This window comes from Danio rerio, chromosome 17 (assembly GCF_052040795.2).
Source record: "Danio rerio strain M-AB ecotype USA chromosome 17, GRCz13ab, whole genome shotgun sequence".
NCBI classification, from domain to species: domain Eukaryota; kingdom Metazoa; phylum Chordata; class Actinopteri; order Cypriniformes; family Danionidae; genus Danio; species Danio rerio.
Window position 1 is genome coordinate 31,809,875 of NC_141037.1, and position 16,036 is coordinate 31,825,910.

Here is a 16,036-nt window from a genome sequence, read left to right on the forward strand (position 1 = left end):
AGCACAGTTTTATGTTTGGTGAATGAATATTTGTAATTTTTACTTCAGACCATCAGCTAAAATTAATAATGTGGATTTTTTTTTTTTTTTTCGTTTGGGGCTTATTATGGTGAAGTCATTTGTTGAGTCAACATTTAATTGTCAGCGTCAACAATTATTTTATTTACAGTGTAATTTTGTTTTATAGAATCTAATAATGAAATAATTAATGCAAAAATATGATCAGATAAAAAAAACGTATTTGAAATTTGGTAAAATAAAGTTTGATTGCGACAAAATTTGATTAAAGTTGATTATGAAAATAAATAAATAAGTAAATAATTAAATAAAAGACAAAACTGTATGTATGTTTTCGTTTTTATTATTGTTTTGGGATCTAGATCTGATTATGATAAAAAATAATAATAATTATAATTATCAGGATATCTGCTTACCCCCAACTGATTTTAATGAAATTTAACTGAAAGTGTTCATGTTTCTGTATTACACATTTTGTTTAGTTCACACTATATTTACTTATTTATAATGTAAAAATGACACAACGTGTAATAGAGAAGCAATAGAGAAGAACTCCTCTACTGCTCTGATTGACTTTCTGCTGATCAAGTGTTGTTTACATTTAATTGACTCCAATATTCTGTCACCACGGCAACCAGAGTTTACACTGAAATCAACACATCTCTCTGAATCTGATCACTTGAGCTCTTTCAACTCTTCACTTTGACAAGTTTCACCAGATTGTCTGATTTGGAAAGTTGATAATCATGGAGCAGCGGCGCCTCAGACGAACCAGGAGTCTTCCAGCACACCTGAAGGACTTCCTGCTGGAGGGTGTCCCGTCGGTTCAGGATCCTGCAGCTGTGATCAGGTTGGATCATACTTACAGCTGTATCTCTTCCCCAGGTCTGAAGGAGCATCACCTGAAGAACGCAGCTGTCCTGCCCCAAATCCGTCCAGCATCCTCAGTGCCTTCAGTGGACGTGGGACAGCAGGAGGAGCCACTCTCGATCCATGGCTACAGCGTTCAGGCCTACCAGGACATCTACCGCTCTGTGGTCGAGCCCATGCTCAAGAGTCGTCCCTACAGCCTTCAGCTGGGCCTGGAGATCAAGCAGCGGCTGTGGGAGGCGCTCAGGTGTCCTGTGATGGAGGAGACGGTGCTGGCTGATGGACGAATCCTCATTACAGAACGCAGATGTGGGTCCAGACCAAACATCATGGCTCCTCGAGTCCATGTGGACATCAGTGGAGAGCCACTGCCTGAGAAGCCCAGCAGAAAGAGGGCCAGACGCTGAGTCTCCACAGTGTCCCAAACCACACTGCAGGCCTGCGTATGTATATAGTGTACATAGTTGTAGAGCAAGTTCACAGTAAGTTTCCTTTTGCATGTTTTGTTTCATCAATTGGTTGTTTTTATTGATTCTTGGTGTTGGTGACTTGAAGTTCTTGGTTTGCTCGGTGGTCTTCAGGATGTTTCAGGTGGTTTTCTGCACGGTTGTCGAGGTTTTCTGAGCGGTTGTTCTCGTGTTGCTGGTCGGTCGCTGGACTCTTCTGAGAGTTTCGATGCGTTTAGTGGTTTGCGGTGTCTGTTAGGTTAGGGTAGGTTAGGTTAGGGTCCCTCACGTGGTTTGCAGCTTGACGTGCTGTGAGGGCTTGTGTGCATCAGTGATGCTGAGAGCTTCGCCACTGGTACTTCACAGATACCGGCAGGGTCACCCATAGTGGACTGGTCTCAGCGGAGATGCCCGACTAAGACAAACCAGCTGATTCTGGACAGCAGATTTACATCAGAATCACCTGAAGATGTGGAAGTCGCAGGATTCGTGGAAGCAACCATTCTAAATAAATGAATCAATTAATAAATTTGTCATTTAATACATATAAAAGAGGCTGCGATTCTTTTCTTTTTCCTCTATTCTGTTGATTTTTATCAAGTTATAATTAACAAATAAAAGTAACAATTCTGGAATTATTATTACCCTTTTAACCTGATTTTCAAAACAACCCACCACTAATTGCACTATTAAAACTATAATAAAACTATAATAAAATAAGCCATAATAATAATAATCATAATAATAAAACATACACCAAATAAAACAAATGTTTAAATAATTTATTAAATTTTTTGATTGAATAATATTTACAATTATGTTATAAATATAAATTCTAATTATTTATACGCTGTAAAAAATGAATCAATATAATATTTATTTAAATAAATTTAAATATAATTTACTCCCCAAACTTCATTTCCTAGTGACTGGTCACATCTAAATTCAATTGTGGCAACAGCCTGTCAACATTGGCTCAATGAGAAATAATGTGTTGAGCCAATAAAAAAACCATCAAGTCTGCTCAATCATGTTTTTGGCCCAATTGAATGTTTTAGATTGTGTGCAACAAGCTTTTTTGGTTTCACCTAATTAAAAAATGTATATTGGTTAATTGTATATTGGTAAACAATGCTAAAGCAACTTTACTGAATTGTTTATTCCTCGTTGTCCTAAAAGAAAATGAATAATAGAATAATCAAAATCAAAATACACTAAACACTGCCACATTTATTTATTTATTTTCATTAAAGAGACGCTATTGTAAAAGTACTTTAGAATAACAAATACATTACACATTTCAACAAAGTATACCCTATAAATTCCAGCATTTTATTTCTCCTATTATTGACCTCATTCTTTAAGGCGGAAGTTTTTCCGATTTGTTTCAGAACATCTGATTCAGTGCCCTGTGGGAGAAATGACTAGGAATATTAAACAGCAGAAAACAGACAAACTACTTGCTCTACAAACTAGTGTGTTTATGACTCTACAGACAAAGCAGAATAATATATTAAGAAAATATCAGTTTGCAACATCAAGCATCATAACAAACAGTTTTTAACGTCTAAAAATCAATGGAAGTGAATGAGAGCGGAAATCTCCAGCCAAAAAAGAAGTGAGGAATAAGGTCAATACCTAGAGCTAAAGTGTACTTAATATATATCCCAAATATCTGCAAAAATATATAAAATAAAAAAATAAAAACAGCATAAAATGTGAGTATTTTTGTGCGGTTACTTTAACCATTGTTTAGTGTTGTCACCTGGATACTTTCATTCTACAAAAGATAATCTGAACTTATGAAATCACATTTTTAATGGTTAAACCCATTCATTAACATTAAACATCTAATATATTTGCATATAAACAATGAACGGTTCATTCCGCTGTGGCTCCCCCTGATAAACAGGGGACTGAGCTGAAGGAAAATTAATAAATGAATATTAAAATCGTCAAAAGCACCATCAAATCTAAACAATGGGTTCCTTTACCCAGTTGACACAGATGATTCCAGAACAGAAAAAAAACTCACAAAAGTTTCAAGAAAAGTAAAAAAAAATCTTCAAGAGGAACTTCAAGCACATAAAGCTGCATCTGTTTCAAATATTTACCATGTAAACCTATTTAGTCATCGTATTCCAGGTTGAGTAGATACTATAATCCAAAAGCACAGAAGATGCATTGATAAAGTCTCCTATTGTCGAGCACCATCATCTCCTCTTCCAGGACAGCAGACATTCAGCACAGTTGACAGGGCTCTTAAACTTCATCATGCTCCTGATGCTAACAAGGATTCCCATCTTCATTGCATCTCTGTGGTTTTCCAATGGCCCTGTATGTTAGAAATATAAAACGGCAATGTCAATATTAAGCCTATATCAAATACATATTCAAATGTCACCATAATACTGTGTCATTTTCAAAAACACTATTCCTGTTGGATCACAAATGTAATTTTACAATAACAGAATGTGGATGTTCACATAGTTATTAGCATAGTAACCCTATAGTAATTAATACTTTCCATACTGTGAGAATGCTATGTGGTAAATTGCGCATTTATATGTAAAATGTCACTTTGGCCAGGCACCTGTTTGTTTACCGCAATGCTTCTAAATATCATTTACAGTGAGTAAATAACAGCAGAAGACAAAAAACAGGTTTTCTTTCACACAGAACTGAAAATCCTGCCGTAATTTACGCTCCCTTCATTTATTCCAAACCTGTTTTTCTTTCAATCTTCTGTAAAGAAAATATTTTAAAGAAAGCTGGAAACCTGTAACCATTGACTTCCATAGTATTTGTTTTTCCTACTATGGAAATAAATGGTTACAGGTTTCAGCTTTTTTCTAAATATGGCATTTAGTGTTCAACAGAAGACAGAAACTTACAAAAGTTTGAAACCACATGTGCCTGAGTGAACTAGTACAATTTGATTTGGGGGTGAACTGTACCTTTAAGAACAACTCCAAATCAATGTTTAATATTTTCAAGTTGAAATCAATAAGGGAGGCTTGGGTTTTACATAATATTTTGTTTTATAGAAAATAAATAAGGCTACAGTAGAACTGACAACCGGTAACATATAACTAGCCAGAGCAATGTCTGTAATTAACGTTAACGTGTTGTGTACAACATTATGACGGAGCGGCAGGCTAACGTAATACCCATGCTTTTCGTTTTATGTCAGGAATTACTGACACTTGCATTTGGCTAAACTTAAAAACGATTCAATACATACAGAATTCACTACTCACCATATCTTTGATGAAGGAAATCGCCTGAATATGATGTTTCGGAGGAGCTCTGCCATTGCTGCGCTGGAATTTAAACCCTATCCAACAAACGACTCTCACGCGCATGCGTACACGCGCTTTTGCTGCAAGGTTTGTTCGCCAAACACAAATACTATTTTCACTTCTGTTTGATAAATTTCCAAAGCACAGTTTTATGTTTGGTGAATGAATATTTGTAATTTTTACTTCAGACCAACAGCTAAAATTAATAATGTGGATTTTTTTTTTTTTTTTTCGTTTGGGGCTTATTATGGTGAAGTCGTTTGTTGAGTCAACATTTAATTGTCAGCGTCAACAATTATTTTATTTACAGTGTAATTTTGTTTTATAGAATCTAATAATGAAATAATTAATGCAAAAATATGATCAGATAAAAAAAACGTATTTGAAATTTGGTAAAATAAAGTTTGATTGCGACAAAATTTGATTAAAGTTGATTATGAAAATAAATAAATAAGTAAATAATTAAATAAAAGACAAAACTGTATGTATGTTTTCGTTTTTATTATTGTTTTGGGATCTAGATCTGATTATGATAAAAAATAATAATAATTATAATTATCAGGATATCTGCTTACCCCCAACTGATTTTAATGAAATTTAACTGAAAGTGTTCATGTTTCTGTATTACACATTTTGTTTAGTTCACACTATATTTACTTATTTATAATGTAAAAATGACACAACGTGTAATAGAGAAGCAATAGAGAAGAACTCCTCTACTGCTCTGATTGACTTTCTGCTGATCAAGTGTTGTTTACATTTAATTGACTCCAATATTCTGTCACCACGGCAACCAGAGTTTACACTGAAATCAACACATCTCTCTGAATCTGATCACTTGAGCTCTTTCAACTCTTCACTTTGACAAGTTTCACCAGATTGTCTGATTTGGAAAGTTGATAATCATGGAGCAGCGGCGCCTCAGACGAACCAGGAGTCTTCCAGCACACCTGAAGGACTTCCTGCTGGAGGGTGTCCCGTCGGTTCAGGATCCTGCAGCTGTGATCAGGTTGGATCATACTTACAGCTGTATCTCTTCCCCAGGTCTGAAGGAGCATCACCTGAAGAACGCAGCTGTCCTGCCCCAAATCCGTCCAGCATCCTCAGTGCCTTCAGTGGACGTGGGACAGCAGGAGGAGCCACTCTCGATCCATGGCTACAGCGTTCAGGCCTACCAGGACATCTACCGCTCTGTGGTCGAGCCCATGCTCAAGAGTCGTCCCTACAGCCTTCAGCTGGGCCTGGAGATCAAGCAGCGGCTGTGGGAGGCGCTCAGGTGTCCTGTGATGGAGGAGACGGTGCTGGCTGATGGACGAATCCTCATTACAGAACGCAGATGTGGGTCCAGACCAAACATCATGGCTCCTCGAGTCCATGTGGACATCAGTGGAGAGCCACTGCCTGAGAAGCCCAGCAGAAAGAGGGCCAGACGCTGAGTCTCCACAGTGTCCCAAACCACACTGCAGGCCTGCGTATGTATATAGTGTACATAGTTGTAGAGCAAGTTCACAGTAAGTTTCCTTTTGCATGTTTTGTTTCATCAATTGGTTGTTTTTATTGATTCTTGGTGTTGGTGACTTGAAGTTCTTGGTTTGCTCGGTGGTCTTCAGGATGTTTCAGGTGGTTTTCTGCACGGTTGTCGAGGTTTTCTGAGCGGTTGTTCTCGTGTTGCTGGTCGGTCGCTGGACTCTTCTGAGAGTTTCGATGCGTTTAGTGGTTTGCGGTGTCTGTTAGGTTAGGGTAGGTTAGGTTAGGGTCCCTCACGTGGTTTGCAGCTTGACGTGCTGTGAGGGCTTGTGTGCATCAGTGATGCTGAGAGCTTCGCCACTGGTACTTCACAGATACCGGCAGGGTCACCCATAGTGGACTGGTCTCAGCGGAGATGCCCGACTAAGACAAACCAGCTGATTCTGGACAGCAGATTTACATCAGAATCACCTGAAGATGTGGAAGTCGCAGGATTCGTGGAAGCAACCATTCTAAATAAATGAATCAATTAATAAATTTGTCATTTAATACATATAAAAGAGGCTGCGATTCTTTTCTTTTTCCTCTATTCTGTTGATTTTTATCAAGTTATAATTAACAAATAAAAGTAACAATTCTGGAATTATTATTACCCTTTTAACCTGATTTTCAAAACAACCCACCACTAATTGCACTATTAAAACTATAATAAAACTATAATAAAATAAGCCATAATAATAATAATCATAATAATAAAACATACACCAAATAAAACAAATGTTTAAATAATTTATTAAATTTTTTGATTGAATAATATTTACAATTATGTTATAAATATAAATTCTAATTATTTATACGCTGTAAAAAATGAATCAATATAATATTTATTTAAATAAATTTAAATATAATTTACTCCCCAAACTTCATTTCCTAGTGACTGGTCACATCTAAATTCAATTGTGGCAACAGCCTGTCAACATTGGCTCAATGAGAAATAATGTGTTGAGCCAATAAAAAAACCATCAAGTCTGCTCAATCATGTTTTTGGCCCAATTGAATGTTTTAGATTGTGTGCAACAAGCTTTTTTGGTTTCACCTAATTAAAAAATGTATATTGGTTAATTGTATATTGGTAAACAATGCTAAAGCAACTTTACTGAATTGTTTATTCCTCGTTGTCCTAAAAGAAAATGAATAATAGAATAATCAAAATCAAAATACACTAAACACTGCCACATTTATTTATTTATTTTCATTAAAGAGACGCTATTGTAAAAGTACTTTAGAATAACAAATACATTACACGTTTCAACAAAGTATACCCTATAAATTCCAGCATTTTATTTCTCCTATTATTGACCTCATTCTTTAAGGCGGAAGTTTTTCCGATTTGTTTCAGAACATCTGATTCAGTGCCCTGTGGGAGAAATGACTAGGAATATTAAACAGCAGAAAACAGACAAACTACTTGCTCTACAAACTAGTGTGTTTATGACTCTACAGACAAAGCAGAATAATATATTAAGAAAATATCAGTTTGCAACATCAAGCATCATAACAAACAGTTTTTAACGTCTAAAAATCAATGGAAGTGAATGAGAGCGGAAATCTCCAGCCAAAAAAGAAGTGAGGAATAAGGTCAATACCTAGAGCTAAAGTGTACTTAATATATATCCCAAATATCTGCAAAAATATATAAAATAAAAAAATAAAAACAGCATAAAATGTGAGTATTTTTGTGCGGTTACTTTAACCATTGTTTAGTGTTGTCACCTGGATACTTTCATTCTACAAAAGATAATCTGAACTTATGAAATCACATTTTTAATGGTTAAACCCATTCATTAACATTAAACATCTAATATATTTGCATATAAACAATGAACGGTTCATTCCGCTGTGGCTCCCCCTGATAAACAGGGGACTGAGCTGAAGGAAAATTAATAAATGAATATTAAAATCGTCAAAAGCACCATCAAATCTAAACAATGGGTTCCTTTACCCAGTTGACACAGATGATTCCAGAACAGAAAAAAAACTCACAAAAGTTTCAAGAAAAGTAAAAAAAAATCTTCAAGAGGAACTTCAAGCACATAAAGCTGCATCTGTTTCAAATATTTACCATGTAAACCTATTTAGTCATCGTATTCCAGGTTGAGTAGATACTATAATCCAAAAGCACAGAAGATGCATTGATAAAGTCTCCTATTGTCGAGCACCATCATCTCCTCTTCCAGGACAGCAGACATTCAGCACAGTTGACAGGGCTCTTAAACTTCATCATGCTCCTGATGCTAACAAGGATTCCCATCTTCATTGCATCTCTGTGGTTTTCCAATGGCCCTGTATGTTAGAAATATAAAACGGCAATGTCAATATTAAGCCTATATCAAATACATATTCAAATGTCACCATAATACTGTGTCATTTTCAAAAACACTATTCCTGTTGGATCACAAATGTAATTTTACAATAACAGAATGTGGATGTTCACATAGTTATTAGCATAGTAACCCTATAGTAATTAATACTTTCCATACTGTGAGAATGCTATGTGGTAAATTGCGCATTTATATGTAAAATGTCACTTTGGCCAGGCACCTGTTTGTTTACCGCAATGCTTCTAAATATCATTTACAGTGAGTAAATAACAGCAGAAGACAAAAAACAGGTTTTCTTTCACACAGAACTGAAAATCCTGCCGTAATTTACGCTCCCTTCATTTATTCCAAACCTGTTTTTCTTTCAATCTTCTGTAAAGAAAATATTTTAAAGAAAGCTGGAAACCTGTAACCATCGACTTCCATAGTATTTGTTTTTCCTACTATGGAAATAAATGGTTACAGGTTTCAGCTTTTTTCTAAATATGGCATTTAGTGTTCAACAGAAGACAGAAACTTACAAAAGTTTGAAACCACATGTGCCTGAGTGAACTAGTACAATTTGATTTGGGGGTGAACTGTACCTTTAAGAACAACTCCAAATCAATGTTTAATATTTTCAAGTTGAAATCAATAAGGCAGGCTTGTGTTTTACATAATATTTTGTTTTATAGAAAATAAATAAGGCTACAGTAGAACTGACAACCGGTAACATATAACTAGCCAGAGCAATGTCTGTAATTAACGTTAACGTGTTGTGTACAACATTATGACGGAGCGGCAGGCTAACGTAATACCCATGCTTTTCGTTTTATGTCAGGAATTACTGACACTTGCATTTGGCTAAACTTAAAAACGATTCAATACATACAGAATTCACTACTCACCATATCTTTGATGAAGGAAATCGCCTGAATATGATGTTTCGGAGGAGCTCTGCCATTGCTGCGCTGGAATTTAAACCCTATCCAACAAACGACTCTCACGCGCATGCGTACACGCGCTTTTGCTGCAAGGTTTGTTCGCCAAACACAAATACTATTTTCACTTCTGTTTGATAAATTTCCAAAGCACAGTTTTATGTTTGGTGAATGAATATTTGTAATTTTTACTTCAGACCATCAGCTAAAATTAATAATGTGGATTTTTTTTTTTTTTTTTCGTTTGGGGCTTATTATGGTGAAGTCATTTGTTGAGTCAACATTTAATTGTCAGCGTCAACAATTATTTTATTTACAGTGTAATTTTGTTTTATAGAATCTAATAATGAAATAATTAATGCAAAAATATGATCAGATAAAAAAAACGTATTTGAAATTTGGTAAAATAAAGTTTGATTGCGACAAAATTTGATTAAAGTTGATTATGAAAATAAATAAATAAGTAAATAATTAAATAAAAGACAAAACTGTATGTATGTTTTCGTTTTTATTATTGTTTTGGGATCTAGATCTGATTATGATAAAAAATAATAATAATTATAATTATCAGGATATCTGCTTACCCCCAACTGATTTTAATGAAATTTAACTGAAAGTGTTCATGTTTCTGTATTACACATTTTGTTTAGTTCACACTATATTTACTTATTTATAATGTAAAAATGACACAACGTGTAATAGAGAAGCAATAGAGAAGAACTCCTCTACTGCTCTGATTGACTTTCTGCTGATCAAGTGTTGTTTACATTTAATTGACTCCAATATTCTGTCACCACGGCAACCAGAGTTTACACTGAAATCAACACATCTCTCTGAATCTGATCACTTGAGCTCTTTCAACTCTTCACTTTGACAAGTTTCACCAGATTGTCTGATTTGGAAAGTTGATAATCATGGAGCAGCGGCGCCTCAGACGAACCAGGAGTCTTCCAGCACACCTGAAGGACTTCCTGCTGGAGGGTGTCCCGTCGGTTCAGGATCCTGCAGCTGTGATCAGGTTGGATCATACTTACAGCTGTATCTCTTCCCCAGGTCTGAAGGAGCATCACCTGAAGAACGCAGCTGTCCTGCCCCAAATCCGTCCAGCATCCTCAGTGCCTTCAGTGGACGTGGGACAGCAGGAGGAGCCACTCTCGATCCATGGCTACAGCGTTCAGGCCTACCAGGACATCTACCGCTCTGTGGTCGAGCCCATGCTCAAGAGTCGTCCCTACAGCCTTCAGCTGGGCCTGGAGATCAAGCAGCGGCTGTGGGAGGCGCTCAGGTGTCCTGTGATGGAGGAGACGGTGCTGGCTGATGGACGAATCCTCATTACAGAACGCAGATGTGGGTCCAGACCAAACATCATGGCTCCTCGAGTCCATGTGGACATCAGTGGAGAGCCACTGCCTGAGAAGCCCAGCAGAAAGAGGGCCAGACGCTGAGTCTCCACAGTGTCCCAAACCACACTGCAGGCCTGCGTATGTATATAGTGTACATAGTTGTAGAGCAAGTTCACAGTAAGTTTCCTTTTGCATGTTTTGTTTCATCAATTGGTTGTTTTTATTGATTCTTGGTGTTGGTGACTTGAAGTTCTTGGTTTGCTCGGTGGTCTTCAGGATGTTTCAGGTGGTTTTCTGCACGGTTGTCGAGGTTTTCTGAGCGGTTGTTCTCGTGTTGCTGGTCGGTCGCTGGACTCTTCTGAGAGTTTCGATGCGTTTAGTGGTTTGCGGTGTCTGTTAGGTTAGGGTAGGTTAGGTTAGGGTCCCTCACGTGGTTTGCAGCTTGACGTGCTGTGAGGGCTTGTGTGCATCAGTGATGCTGAGAGCTTCGCCACTGGTACTTCACAGATACCGGCAGGGTCACCCATAGTGGACTGGTCTCAGCGGAGATGCCCGACTAAGACAAACCAGCTGATTCTGGACAGCAGATTTACATCAGAATCACCTGAAGATGTGGAAGTCGCAGGATTCGTGGAAGCAACCATTCTAAATAAATGAATCAATTAATAAATTTGTCATTTAATACATATAAAAGAGGCTGCGATTCTTTTCTTTTTCCTCTATTCTGTTGATTTTTATCAAGTTATAATTAACAAATAAAAGTAACAATTCTGGAATTATTATTACCCTTTTAACCTGATTTTCAAAACAACCCACCACTAATTGCACTATTAAAACTATAATAAAACTATAATAAAATAAGCCATAATAATAATAATCATAATAATAAAACATACACCAAATAAAACAAATGTTTAAATAATTTATTAAATTTTTTGATTGAATAATATTTACAATTATGTTATAAATATAAATTCTAATTATTTATACGCTGTAAAAAATGAATCAATATAATATTTATTTAAATAAATTTAAATATAATTTACTCCCCAAACTTCATTTCCTAGTGACTGGTCACATCTAAATTCAATTGTGGCAACAGCCTGTCAACATTGGCTCAATGAGAAATAATGTGTTGAGCCAATAAAAAAACCATCAAGTCTGCTCAATCATGTTTTTGGCCCAATTGAATGTTTTAGATTGTGTGCAACAAGCTTTTTTGGTTTCACCTAATTAAAAAATGTATATTGGTTAATTGTATATTGGTAAACAATGCTAAAGCAACTTTACTGAATTGTTTATTCCTCGTTGTCCTAAAAGAAAATGAATAATAGAATAATCAAAATCAAAATACACTAAACACTGCCACATTTATTTATTTATTTTCATTAAAGAGACGCTATTGTAAAAGTACTTTAGAATAACAAATACATTACACATTTCAACAAAGTATACCCTATAAATTCCAGCATTTTATTTCTCCTATTATTGACCTCATTCTTTAAGGCGGAAGTTTTTCCGATTTGTTTCAGAACATCTGATTCAGTGCCCTGTGGGAGAAATGACTAGGAATATTAAACAGCAGAAAACAGACAAACTACTTGCTCTACAAACTAGTGTGTTTATGACTCTACAGACAAAGCAGAATAATATATTAAGAAAATATCAGTTTGCAACATCAAGCATCATAACAAACAGTTTTTAACGTCTAAAAATCAATGGAAGTGAATGAGAGCGGAAATCTCCAGCCAAAAAAGAAGTGAGGAATAAGGTCAATACCTAGAGCTAAAGTGTACTTAATATATATCCCAAATATCTGCAAAAATATATAAAATAAAAAAATAAAAACAGCATAAAATGTGAGTATTTTTGTGCGGTTACTTTAACCATTGTTTAGTGTTGTCACCTGGATACTTTCATTCTACAAAAGATAATCTGAACTTATGAAATCACATTTTTAATGGTTAAACCCATTCATTAACATTAAACATCTAATATATTTGCATATAAACAATGAACGGTTCATTCCGCTGTGGCTCCCCCTGATAAACAGGGGACTGAGCTGAAGGAAAATTAATAAATGAATATTAAAATCGTCAAAAGCACCATCAAATCTAAACAATGGGTTCCTTTACCCAGCTGACACAGATGATTCCAGAACAGAAAAAAAACTCACAAAAGTTTCAAGAAAAGTAAAAAAAAATCTTCAAGAGGAACTTCAAGCACATAAAGCTGCATCTGTTTCAAATATTTACCATGTAAACCTATTTAGTCATCGTATTCCAGGTTGAGTAGATACTATAATCCAAAAGCACAGAAGATGCATTGATAAAGTCTCCTATTGTCGAGCACCATCATCTCCTCTTCCAGGACAGCAGACATTCAGCACAGTTGACAGGGCTCTTAAACTTCATCATGCTCCTGATGCTAACAAGGATTCCCATCTTCATTGCATCTCTGTGGTTTTCCAATGGCCCTGTATGTTAGAAATATAAAACGGCAATGTCAATATTAAGCCTATATCAAATACATATTCAAATGTCACCATAATACTGTGTCATTTTCAAAAACACTATTCCTGTTGGATCACAAATGTAATTTTACAATAACAGAATGTGGATGTTCACATAGTTATTAGCATAGTAACCCTATAGTAATTAATACTTTCCATACTGTGAGAATGCTATGTGGTAAATTGCGCATTTATATGTAAAATGTCACTTTGGCCAGGCACCTGTTTGTTTACCGCAATGCTTCTAAATATCATTTACAGTGAGTAAATAACAGCAGAAGACAAAAAACAGGTTTTCTTTCACACAGAACTGAAAATCCTGCCGTAATTTACGCTCCCTTCATTTATTCCAAACCTGTTTTTCTTTCAATCTTCTGTAAAGAAAATATTTTAAAGAAAGCTGGAAACCTGTAACCATTGACTTCCATAGTATTTGTTTTTCCTACTATGGAAATAAATGGTTACAGGTTTCAGCTTTTTTCTAAATATGGCATTTAGTGTTCAACAGAAGACAGAAACTTACAAAAGTTTGAAACCACATGTGCCTGAGTGAACTAGTACAATTTGATTTGGGGGTGAACTGTACCTTTAAGAACAACTCCAAATCAATGTTTAATATTTTCAAGTTGAAATCAATAAGGGAGGCTTGGGTTTTACATAATATTTTGTTTTATAGAAAATAAATAAGGCTACAGTAGAACTGACAACCGGTAACATATAACTAGCCAGAGCAATGTCTGTAATTAACGTTAACGTGTTGTGTACAACATTATGACGGAGCGGCAGGCTAACGTAATACCCATGCTTTTCGTTTTATGTCAGGAATTACTGACACTTGCATTTGGCTAAACTTAAAAACGATTCAATACATACAGAATTCACTACTCACCATATCTTTGATGAAGGAAATCGCCTGAATATGATGTTTCGGAGGAGCTCTGCCATTGCTGCGCTGGAATTTAAACCCTATCCAACAAACGACTCTCACGCGCATGCGTACACGCGCTTTTGCTGCAAGGTTTGTTCGCCAAACACAAATACTATTTTCACTTCTGTTTGATAAATTTCCAAAGCACAGTTTTATGTTTGGTGAATGAATATTTGTAATTTTTACTTCAGACCAACAGCTAAAATTAATAATGTGGATTTTTTTTTTTTTTTTCGTTTGGGGCTTATTATGGTGAAGTCGTTTGTTGAGTCAACATTTAATTGTCAGCGTCAACAATTATTTTATTTACAGTGTAATTTTGTTTTATAGAATCTAATAATGAAATAATTAATGCAAAAATATGATCAGATAAAAAAAAACGTATTTGAAATTTGGTAAAATAAAGTTTGATTGCGACAAAATTTGATTAAAGTTGATTATGAAAATAAATAAATAAGTAAATAATTAAATAAAAGACAAAACTGTATGTATGTTTTCGTTTTTATTATTGTTTTGGGATCTAGATCTGATTATGATAAAAAATAATAATAATTATAATTATCAGGATATCTGCTTACCCCCAACTGATTTTAATGAAATTTAACTGAAAGTGTTCATGTTTCTGTATTACACATTTTGTTTAGTTCACACTATATTTACTTATTTATAATGTAAAAATGACACAACGTGTAATAGAGAAGCAATAGAGAAGAACTCCTCTACTGCTCTGATTGACTTTCTGCTGATCAAGTGTTGTTTACATTTAATTGACTCCAATATTCTGTCACCACGGCAACCAGAGTTTACACTGAAATCAACACATCTCTCTGAATCTGATCACTTGAGCTCTTTCAACTCTTCACTTTGACAAGTTTCACCAGATTGTCTGATTTGGAAAGTTGATAATCATGGAGCAGCGGCGCCTCAGACGAACCAGGAGTCTTCCAGCACACCTGAAGGACTTCCTGCTGGAGGGTGTCCCGTCGGTTCAGGATCCTGCAGCTGTGATCAGGTTGGATCATACTTACAGCTGTATCTCTTCCCCAGGTCTGAAGGAGCATCACCTGAAGAACGCAGCTGTCCTGCCCCAAATCCGTCCAGCATCCTCAGTGCCTTCAGTGGACGTGGGACAGCAGGAGGAGCCACTCTCGATCCATGGCTACAGCGTTCAGGCCTACCAGGACATCTACCGCTCTGTGGTCGAGCCCATGCTCAAGAGTCGTCCCTACAGCCTTCAGCTGGGCCTGGAGATCAAGCAGCGGCTGTGGGAGGCGCTCAGGTGTCCTGTGATGGAGGAGACGGTGCTGGCTGATGGACGAATCCTCATTACAGAACGCAGATGTGGGTCCAGACCAAACATCATGGCTCCTCGAGTCCATGTGGACATCAGTGGAGAGCCACTGCCTGAGAAGCCCAGCAGAAAGAGGGCCAGACGCTGAGTCTCCACAGTGTCCCAAACCACACTGCAGGCCTGCGTATGTATATAGTGTACATAGTTGTAGAGCAAGTTCACAGTAAGTTTCCTTTTGCATGTTTTGTTTCATCAATTGGTTGTTTTTATTGATTCTTGGTGTTGGTGACTTGAAGTTCTTGGTTTGCTCGGTGGTCTTCAGGATGTTTCAGGTGGTTTTCTGCACGGTTGTCGAGGTTTTCTGAGCGGTTGTTCTCGTGTTGCTGGTCGGTCGCTGGACTCTTCTGAGAGTTTCGATGCGTTTAGTGGTTTGCGGTGTCTGTTAGGTTAGGGTAGGTTAGGTTAGGGTCCCTCACGTGGTTTGCAGCTTGACGTGCTGTGAGGGCTTGTGTGCATCAGTGATGCTGAGAGCTTCGCCACTGGTACTTCACAGATACC

The 16,036-nt window shown here is 36.4% G+C and overlaps 1 long non-coding RNA gene across 1 annotated transcript; it reads right to left on the minus strand.

Annotated features, from left to right (window-relative positions):
* Positions 1–2,562: 2,562 nt before the first annotated feature.
* LOC147839963 (uncharacterized) lies at positions 2,563–4,699 on the minus strand. The gene is made up of 2 exons (XR_015513537.1): positions 4,595–4,699; positions 2,563–3,669 (listed from the first exon to the last, which is right to left on the minus strand). It is a non-coding gene; the product is annotated as an uncharacterized LOC147839963 (long non-coding RNA).
* Between the last annotated feature and the right edge of the window lie 11,337 nt (positions 4,700–16,036).